At 39.9% G+C, this 11,253-nt stretch overlaps 1 long non-coding RNA gene across 1 annotated transcript in view; it reads left to right on the forward strand.

The window, feature by feature from the left end:
- Positions 1 to 5,055, forward strand: part of LOC129150027 (uncharacterized) — a 52,250-nt gene extending 47,195 nt beyond the window's left edge. The window contains exon 3 of the long non-coding RNA XR_008556811.1: positions 4,877 to 5,055. This is a non-coding gene — a long non-coding RNA (uncharacterized LOC129150027). The remainder of the gene's footprint in view (positions 1 to 4,876) is intronic.
- Positions 5,056 to 11,253: the final 6,198 nt, after the last annotated feature.

Consider the following 11,253-nt stretch of genomic DNA (forward strand, 5'->3'; position numbering starts at 1 on the left):
CAGCTCAGACCCCTTGGTTGTCCATTTACATAATCTGGCAACTCTGGTGAGACATAAGCAAGGGACTCCTCTGGGGTGAGTACCAGGGATCCCACTTGCTGCCTGGACTGAAGATTCCTGGGGCTGAGGCCTGGACTCTTACATTTGCAACACTGCCAGGAATTTTCCTGTTTTGAGTCCCTGTTACAGCCTCAGCAATCCCCATCATCTCACCTAAAATGTAAGTTGAATCTATCATTTCTATATGACAGAAGGAGAAATCAAGCATGTTTGTATGGCATGAGAAGCACTGGCTGCTCTCGTCTGGGTTAAAGATATGCATTTGCTGGGTGAGCATGATCAGGTCAGGGTGGCAAGGGACCTCCAGTGGTCCTTGCCTGGTCTCCAAGCCCTCAATCTGATCCACTCTGGGACAAGAGACATTGCTCTACGTGTGTGTGTGTGTGTATGTGTGTGTGTGTGTGTGTGTGTGTGTGTGAATGCAGGGCATTCTGAGGTTTCTGTGGCTGGAAAGACAAGGAGTATGGTGTGAGGTTCTTGTCTGTGGGTTGTGTGCACTTGTAAATATTGTATATTAGGGTGGTTTTTGCCTGGTGTAACTTTGCCTCTAATCTTGCTTAAATTGTTCAATGATGGGTGCTGGTGGCTCAATCCCCCCAAAAATACTCTATTGGGATGGATCTTGGGGTATTGGACTACTTACACTTACCTGCCAATGAAGAAAAAGAAAAAGGGTATTTTACTGAAATACTACTTGGCCTCACTATTAAATATCCTCTTAACTGGGAACAAGAGGAGATTAGTGTTAGGGAACACATGGTGTGAAGCTCTTGTGTGGGTTGTGCAAGAGTAGGCCTTTCCTCCCCTGGCTGCTGGTACCGGCTTCCCTCCGGCACCTGGGCCTTGGGCTTCCCTCGCAGAGGGAGGCCCCGCCCACCCACCACAGCTTGCTGGTGGCCTGGGCCTCCTTCTGTGGGGCGATCATGGAGCCCCCCAATTGATAGCCCTGCTGGCTGGTGGCCTGGGCCTCCCTCTGCGGGGCGATCATGGGGCAATGGTCGGGCCCCGAACAATTGCATCCCTCCCGCCTTGGCTGGCCTGGTGCCATTGGGTGTCATAGTTTGGTCCCGGATGGTCATCCAGATGGTCATTCCGCTGTTTGGCCATTTAGTCAATTTACATATTATGCTTTTATTATATAGGTAAACCTTTTAAAACTCCCAAGTTTTTCTCCTAGAAGGGCTTGAGCTATAGAAGTGACCTTTGGCAGGGGCCACTCCCACACTGTAAAGAAAAAAAAGTAAAGTCCTTGGTAACGTAAAACTTTGGAGTTCTGATTTAAATAGTAGAAATTATTAGATTTTTTGAAATAAATGGATACTGAAATATTAATTTGTTTGCCTACTTTTGACCTTTTATTACAGAAAAGCTAGAAAATACACCTAATACTGTTAGTGAATGTATTTGCCAATCTAAAGAATGCTAACTTCTGACTTTTTGTTGGTCACCTAAAAATTAAGGTTCCTAAGAGTTAAGATTTCTAACTCATTGGAAAGAAATTATATAGTTTTGGTAATAGAAGACATGAGGCATGGAGATGCATTTTTGAAGGAAAAAAAAGTGAGTTTCAAGCTGGTTGTTTCTAAATGAGTAAGACGGTTTGTGAATGTTGTAGAAAGCTTTGTGAAAGTTATGGAAGAGTTGTGAAGAGAAATCTTAAAAAGGAAATTATAGGTAATCTGAATAATAGATTTAATTAAGTAAATGAATCTAAAGCAAGCTAATGCAGACTTTATTTAGTCTTTTCTAGTTTGTTAAAAGGGGAAAAAAGTCTTTCCTGATTTTGCCCAGGAAGCAAAAGTTCTATAAATTATTGAAATTGTTATATATTAATAAGGTACATGTTTTAAAAAGGTTATCTTAAATGTAAGAACTGAAGTTTTGCTAGCCTATGTTTGTGTTTAATACCCTTTTGTCACTTTGAATGAATGAATAATCTAATACTGTTTCATAATAATAAGGATGATATATAATCTTTTGGTAAATAAATTTGACAACCTTCCTAGGGTTTGAATTTTAAGAAACATTTTTTTACCTAGAATTGGCTTTAGGTTATTCCAATAGGTCCTGGAATGCCTTAAGGATTTATTTTCTCTCCTTATGAAGGAAAAATTTTATACTTAGGGTACCTGGGAAGCTTTGTCAAATAAAAGAAATAATAACTCTGATATACTTTCACTTATAACTCTAATTGTTATTCTGGAATATTGTGTTTTGCAGAAAGGACAAGATTCCATGTCATTTGCATTATAATCAAATTCATAACCATGTCATTTTAAATTTCTTCTTGTCATTTAGAAGTTTTATTATAATGCATTTAGAAAAATGTTACATCTTCTGAGGGATCCATGGAAAAGACTCTGACATTTTCAGATCATCTCCATTGAACTGGATGAAAATTATTAGAACTCTATAGAGTATCTGAATTTATAGAAGTACTGGAAGGAAAAATCAGGAGAAACAAAAAAAATTGATTGTGGGACTGAATGAACTGAAAATAATTATATAGATTTTATAACCTTTTTTGGAAGCATTTGGTAATTTTTAATCCTTTTATTTTTCAGACATAAGGAAACTTGTTTCTTTTCTTAAAGCAATTTGGTAAATTATATATATTTTACTCCCTACCTGATCCCTCCAGAATTTGGCAGTCCTATATAATAAAAGCCTAATATGCTAAGTGTCCGGTCATCCATTCAACCAATTAAAGTATAATATGCTAATGATATGCTAAGGCCACTCAACCACTTGCTATGATATGCACTGACCACCAGGGCGCAGAGGCTCAATGCAGGAGCTGCCCCCTGATGGTCATTGCCCTCCCACAGGGAGAGCACTGGTCAGCAGGAAGCTGAGCTCACAGCTGGCGAATGCAGTGGCAGTGGCGGAAGCCTTTCCTGCCTCCATGGCAGGGCTAGAGATGTCCGACTGATAGGCCTAAGCCAGCAGTCAGACATCCCTCAAGGGCTCCCGGACTGTGAGAGGGTGCAGGCTGGGCTGAGGGACTTCCCCAAGTGCATTAATTTCATGCACTGGGCCTCTAGTTCTTAATAAGTAAGGCATGGCAACAGGATTCTTTGCATGAATTCAATAAAACCAGTTTCTAATTGTGGTTATATTAACCAAGACTTTGACTGGAAGGTCATGTCTGAAAGGGTTATGCCCAGTCTCTGGATATCACCAGAAAGCTTTAAGAAATGAAGACTGATTTTGAAGCCATTGTGAGTGCCTTGGAGAAATAGCCTGGTACCTTGCTTGGTCACATGATTCATGGCAGTCTTTCCAGGTAAGGAATGTAGGTTGCTTTCCTGAAAGATGGCATGGAAAGAACCTCAGGGCATTTTGGAAACTTTAAGAAGGTGGGGAATTCGCCCAAGTCTACAGGTATTGCAGACAAACCTGGTGGCAGCTAGGTGGCTCAGCTTCTTTGCCCTGATGGGCCAATTAAAGCTCAATCATGAGCTTACAGCAAAGCAGATTTTTTTTTAAAAAGCCTATATGATGCTATTCTTATTGTATTCATGCAAACAATCAGGACAAAGTGAAACTAGACTTAATACAGTAAGTAAATTGGTCTTAATTTGGATCCTTAATAAAGATGAGGGAGATTTTAGGGGGAAAATTGTGTTTTAGTAGGCTCTATAACACAAAACTTTATTTTATATTTTTTCACCTATGAACTGGATCCTGAATTTATCTCTAGCTCTTATCCCAATAATATTAAAATTTATAACACAGTTTATCTCCACCAGATTACTAGATTCCTTGTTTTCAGGGAATACCCCCTCTAGACACTTTTCATACTCGGGCCTATCGTCCCTCTGACAGAGAGCAAGGATCTCTTAGCTCTGAAAGAAATCTTCAACCCTCTTCAGCTTGAAGCAACTACAGAAGTGACCCTATGCCCCTTTTCTCTGAAAGAGTTTAGAGCCAAGATCCTTGAGGGGGAATGTGGCAGGCAGTTAGACAGACATGAGCAGAGCAAGGACAATGGGCCAACCGGAGGAGAAGTGGACGGGACTGAGACGTGCCCCTCACCACTCCAACTGCTCTGAAGCGGGCAGTGGAGGAACCTGTGCAGAATGGACCTTCACATTTTGCCTAGCAGGAGCTGAGACACCTATTGCTAATACATAGAATTATTCCATTCATTTTGGGAAGTCACATACCGGGACCTTTATACGTTGGGACCCACTGTCTGGGAAAAGGATGTAGGGATGTTTTCTCTAAAGGTTGCTGCAGTCATTCCCTGTAGCAAATGTCTTTTACTGGGTGTTCTAGATATTGTCTTTCAGTATCTAATAACTATAATATGAATTGTTCTGATAATTTTATCCTCCCTTATAGTAATGGACATACTAAGCTGCCGGCTGGTTGATTTCTGATATGTGGGGTAACTGCATATTCATATATCCCTGCCAACAGCACCAGGGGGCCTTGTTCCTTAGGATGACTGACTGTCTTTATGCTTCAGAAACATCACAAGATCTGAACCAAAGGAGACCTTCTCATGCCGACTGCAACAATGATCGCCTGTGGAGCCCTGCTGAATATATTCCTTTAACCATTTTTGTTATGCAGGCAATGGTAGGCTCCCTTAATGTAGCCATGGCCCGGCTGGCTTGTAGCATGGTAAAAGCCCTGAATGCCACTTCCAAGGCTATACATGGGATAAATCAAGAGCTAAATCAGGTCAGGGAGACAGTTCTACAGAATGGGGCAACAATAGATTATTTGTTGTTGTGGCACAACCATGGTTGTGAGGAATTTTAAGGAATGTACTGTTGTAATCTTTCTGACAATTCTCAATTAACAGAAAACAACATTCAACAAACTTGCGAAACCATCTCCCAAGATCCTGCATTCACTGTATTCCAGTATTCCATCCCTGGGAACTGCTGTCAAGGCAGAAGCAAACGCAGTCCAACAGGATGAGATTTTTTTCATCTAAAACTAATCTCATAGATATGAGATGATAGAAAAAGCAGTTGGAAATGTTTGGGATAGAAATAGAACATTGGAAACTAACTATAAGAAATATTAATCATGTTCTGTTAACCATGATGGTTCTGTTCTGATTAGAGAAAGCACATTCTAACCTCGCCAAGAGTTGTACACCCTGGGACATGGGAGCTAACATCGGAATGCAGTCCATCCTCCTTCTGAGAACTGCCTCTCATTATGGGAAGATTTACAACCTTGTGGACGAAATAATCTAGTCCAGGAGGCACCTGCTCTTTACAACCCCCAGCCCCTATTACCTGCAATTTGGTCCCAGAGGCTCCCACCCTCCTGCGACCCCCCTTTCCTCCAGTCTGCATATCTTGTAACCTGTAATAATTATCCCGTGCCTACTTTCCCATGCCTGTAATTCCTACTTCCCCATGTAATCTTCATCCTTCTACCCAATATAAGCAGTTGGCTTATGGTGGGGTGCAGAGCAGATTTTTGTGGATGACCTGCTGCTCTCCATATCGCAGGCATTATTGGAATAAACACTCATATATGATTCAATCCTGTCTCTGCCCAATTGGCTGAAGTAGTGACAGGCAGCCAGGACCCCTTGGTTGTCCGGTTATAAAAATAAATCCTTGCGGTATTTCAGGGCCCATTGTAATAACTCAGTCATTTCTCTGTTAAAAAAAGTCTTTTGAAATGTAAACTTTGGGAAATATACTTAACCAAAAGATTATAAGTCTTTTGTAAATCTAGGTAAAATAAATGTATAGTTTTATGGTAATAACTTTTAAAATATATTAATTAAACTGGGTTTAATATTAAATATTATGTCTAGACCATAGGATTATAGGCCAACAAGATATATCCTAGTAGTGCCATCCAGTGGCAGAAAATACACCACATACTAGTATGATATATAGATAAATACATAAAGACATGATTCAAATTACTAATTTTAAAGAGAGGACATAAGATTTTTCATTTGCTTTTGATGACTTTTAAGAAGGCTAGGAAAGGGAAGAGAAGTTCCCAGATACCAAGCAGGAAGACCTGTTGAGATTTTCAATGAAAGTGTTAAGGGCTGTGGTGGAAACAAAGAAAGTCTAGGCTCCAGTCTAAGGACTGAAGCAACAGGAAAGAGCTTGGGCAGGGCTGCTTTGGCTCTCTGAAAAGTTAGAAACCCGGGGACATGACAAGAGTGGGATTGTCATTATGTGGAATTTAATTAACAAAATAAACTGATGAATGGAGTAGATCAAGAGACATGGAAGCATGGAACAGAGTGGGGAATAGTGGAGGGAAGGCAGAGGAGGGTGGGTGGGTGGGAGGTGATCAACCAAAGACCCTGTATGTATATATGCATAACCCAGACACAGACAATAGGGTGGTGAAGGCCTGGGGTGGGGAGCAGGGCCTGCTATGAGGAGTCAATGGGGAAGAAAATGGGATATATGTAATATTTTCAACAATAAAGATTTAATTAAAAAAATAAATTTATCGCCTCTTTAAAAAAGTGGGGTTGTTAGAAATACTAGGAGAGAAGGAGTACTTTCAGCCATCTGGGGTGGTCAGGTCCTGACTCACAGGTGTCACCTGGGGACTGTTGTGTGGGCAAGTGACTCCATATCCTTCCATCTCAGCATTGCCCTGCGTTGAGAAAGGACTTACTCCACAGCAGCTGACAGGTAGATTCCCCCACACCAACAAAGGCATGACAAAGTATAATGAAAGCATTTCTAGGTCCTTAGGGAGAAATTAGGTGGAGGAAGGGGACTGGAGCCTGTGTTTGTTTTCTTTTCTACAAACTTAAAACTTTTACAAACTTTTCTACAATTTTCACAAACCTTTTAAGCTATTTAGAAATAACCATCATTAAAATAATTCAATTTCAATCCTTGTCCTGCAAAAATATATCTCTATACTTTATGCCTTCTATTATCACAACCATATTATTTTTCCAATTTAATTTGAATTTTTAACTCTTAGAAATTTCAACTTTTCAATGATAATCCAAAATTAAATGACCAGAATTCCTTAGTGTTTTAATGCACTTTAAACATACCCTTACTTTAAAAAAACACACCTTCAACAAAGCACCAGACATTATATTAATAGTCCCAAGTACACTTTATAGACTTTCTGCAATAAAAGCTAAAAAGCAGGCAAACTTAAAACTTGTCTAGCAATTAATGTTTCAGTATTTCATGTTATTTAAAAATATCTAGAGTTTAATAACTTGTATCTGTTAGGTTTGATCAAATAATTAAATCAACCACTCCTCCCCGGGCAACTGACCTTTAGACCACTTCACAACTGACATTCTCTTTCACTTAAGACCACGTTTCACTTGCTAAGACCATTATTCTTCTCCTCTGGACCTTCCTAGGATTCTGACTCCCACTCTACTGGTGTGGCTCAGTGGTTGTGCATCAACCTATGAACCAGGAAGTCATGGTTCAATTCTTGGTCAGGGCATATGCCTGGGTTTTGGGCTGGATCCCCATTGTGGAGGATGTAGGAGGCAGCCAATCAATGATTCTCTCTCATCTCTGATGTTTCTATCTCTCTCTCTCCCTCTCCCTTCCTCTCTGAAATATATATATATAAATATATATATATATATATACACACATATGTATATACATGTGTGTATATATATATATATGTGTGTGTGTGTATATATATATATATGTATATATATATATATATGTGTGTGTGTGTGTATATATATATGTATATATATATATGTATGTGTGTGTATGTATATATATATATTAAAATCTCTGACTCCCCAGGGTGCCATGCCATTTTGGGGCTCAATCCATCTGGTTTTCCAGATGACCTAATAAATTTATAATTCTTTACCACTTTTGGCCTTGTGTGTTCCTCCTTTGGCAACCCTTACAGTACCATTTAACCTAGCAATGCTTCAAACTTTTAAGTTACTAAGGACCTTGGAAAACTATGTTTAGGCATATATAATTATTACTGAAAAGCTTTATCAAAAACCCTTCATTTTATTTATATTTATTTATTATCTTAAAAATTCTGTGAGATTTTAAAGTCAATCCTTATTCAAGTCATTTTCTTAATAAATTTTGTAACAGGGATAACATGACCTTGACAAGTTTTAGGAGACTGGAGAAAAGGCTGAGGGAGGAGGGGCCAGGCCCTGCAGCTTGTTCCCAGGATTGCAGCTCCCAGGCCTCCAGCTGCTTGAATTCAAAGTGCCACATTCTTTCCTTTACAATGGGAGGGGCTGTATTCCTCCCTAGAGCCTCTGAAGGACGTGACTAAAAGTGAGATTCCCAAGGTTGTAGTTGAAGGGGTAGAGTGAAGGGGTAACATTGAGGATGTCCATTCACCCCGGTGATCAAACAGTTATGGAAGAAAGAGGCCTTGGTAAGAGAGCCAGAGCAGAGCAAGTAGCCCCTCATTGGCTCCATCCCTTCATAGGTGATGCTCTTAGTTGGGGCTGACTGGAGCATTGGTCTCTGTCAGTTCAAGGCCACTGTGTGGTTAGGTTCTGGTCCTGGGACCTTCCAGCCCCTGAGACAGTCCCTCTTCCAGTGGTTGAACTTGCAATAGAGGGGACACAGAACCTTGAGGTGACATATGGCTTTAAACTGAACTGCTTGTTTCTATGGAATGGCTTTCTTGCTCTTTCTCTGTCCTGCCTCGGTTGTTAAAAACACTGAAAGCTATTTTTACCAGTTGCTCAGTGGGTGTCTGGAGCCACAATAGCTGCTGTTGCTAGGTGACAAGAAAGGGAGGGGGATATGGGGCTGAGACAGTCTGTCAGATGTCCTAGGGAGGTGTCTTATCAGTATTTTTCCCAAGCCTGTAAAACAGACTTAGAGTAAAAGTTATGAAATGTTCCAAAGAGGCTTGTTTGAAGAGGAGGGAGGAAGGGAACTTTCTACTAACTAGAAATTTCTTGATGCAAATTATTCCCAAGTTGTGAAAATAGCAGGGAGGAGGGGTATACAAGAATGTATCCTTGAAAGTAGCTTAACTTGTCTTGCAGTTTGAACAGGGATGTTGTTTGAATAAAAGGAGCTAACAATCTTGGAGTTTAATTATTAGGGCTTCTCATAAATTGTGGGAGGCTACAGCAAGAAAAAATAGGCCCTTTTCCTGTCCTCACACTCACAATCAACACCAATACAGGAAAGAAAAATAATGAGATAAAAGGAGGGACACACTGAAGGCTGTTTCTCTTAAACTGGTGGGAGATGCATAGGTAACAGTTATATTTTTACTTTTAAGTATTACAAGGACACAAAAATATAATAAGAAAAGTAAATAAAAGCTGAAGCCCAGTTCTTTACAATCAGGTGGGGTGTATTTGGGGGTGGGAATGAGATGTGTGCAAATCACTGGCAGCAAAGAACTTAAGAGTTATGAGTTTGGACCTCTGTACCTGGTCCAGTTGGCACCATGTCCACAGGTTTCACATGGGCAAATTCAACAAACTGTAGATCAAAAATATTTGAAAAAAAATCCCAGAAATCTCAAAAAATCAAAATTTGAATTTGCCATGTGCCAAGTACTATGCTCAATTCATACAAATGAAATGATGTGTAGGACCTGGTGTGGCCTATGTGCAAATACAAGTTATATGCAAATACATCCACCATTGTCTATAAGGGACTTGAGCATCCAAGGACTTTAGTATGCACAGGGGTCCTCCTGCAGATACTAAGGGACAACTGTAGTGAGGGTTCGTGCCCTGATGTCAAGGTTAAATTTTGGATAGGTATTTAGAGATAAGTGCTTCCTTTGCAAAATAACTCACAATAAAGTACCGATTTCTACAGGGTCCCTTCTAACTGAAGCAAACATCATAAAACAAGAATATTACTAGTGAAAGAAAATGTACTCTACTGTGTCAAGATCCAAATTGCCACTGTTGGAGACATGCACTTTTCACAGGAAGGTGGTCGGCCAGGGTAAACTGGCATAAAATGAGAGGAAGCTTCCCTAGCCAATCCCTCAAGTCTTTGAAGCTCAAAAGGGACAGACCCAGCACTTCTACCACTGAAGTCTCAACCACAACTGGCCTCTGCCTCCGTCCCCTCAGGAGGGGGTGATTTGATGGAGAATATATAGTATGTCTGTTACATTTCTAAGTGAAAAGGATAGTTGGAAAGGTAATCACATACATGCAGTGAACAGAAACAAACCACTCGTAAGTTAGAATGCTAGATTATAAATTGCTTTATATAACATAATAACACTGATACAGGTCCTGTATTTCCTTTGTGAAACTTGGGTAATGGCACACACAACACTTAGTGAAATGTTGACTTATTCAATGGAACCAAAATGGAGACACCGTGACAATATTAATCGGAAAGGTGGGGAAAAAAGGCAATGCTAAAACCTTGTAAGAGCTTATGGGTACTTTTTAAAAAGTCTTCACAAAATATGTAATATATGATTGTATTTTTATATTTATAATTTCATTAGAGCTTGTAACTAACATAAAATTTGGAGTTCATCTACTTCCATGTTACCAAAACCTACCTGGGTTTAATTTTTTCAATGATAAGGAACCTAGAAAACACTTCCTATTGTTCTTATCTCCGCAGAGCCCTGGGCAGGCCTGGAGACAGAATACACATAGGAGGCCCAGTGCCTCCAAGGCTTACTGGTCCAGGACTACTGATCTTGAGATTAACAAAATTTATATATCGCCACTAAGCAACACCTTCCCTTAAGGCCAAGTCTACTCTTGATTTTCCTTCTAATCTTTAAAAGAAAATTAAGTGTTTAATTTTTGAATGTTCCCCATCTTATACTGTACTTAAGTGCTGTTGGCAGAAGCCTTAGATAAATATGTAGTGAGGTGAAATGTAGAATCATAAATAATGTGAGCAAGAGCAAACTTTAGCATGGTTATCTCCCAAGACATAAACATAAAAGGTTAGCTTAATTATTCTGAAGTCCCATCCTATGGTGAAATATGCTTTTTCTACTTCTCTGAGCATATTCTAAGAGTGAAATACTTGAAAATGCTTGATGGGTGACTAAATCAAAACTGATCATTGAAAACAAATGAGCACTAAAAAAAATAAGATTCAAAAAAAAAAGCCTGGCTGATGTGGCTTAATGGTTGAGCATCGACCCATGAACCAGGAGGTCTTGGTTCAATTCCCAGTCAAGGCACATGCCTGGGTTGCTGGCTCTATCCCCAGTCGGGGACATGCAGGGAGCAGCCACTTGATGATC

Source organism: Eptesicus fuscus, chromosome 8 (assembly GCF_027574615.1).
Source record: "Eptesicus fuscus isolate TK198812 chromosome 8, DD_ASM_mEF_20220401, whole genome shotgun sequence".
NCBI classification, from domain to species: domain Eukaryota; kingdom Metazoa; phylum Chordata; class Mammalia; order Chiroptera; family Vespertilionidae; genus Eptesicus; species Eptesicus fuscus.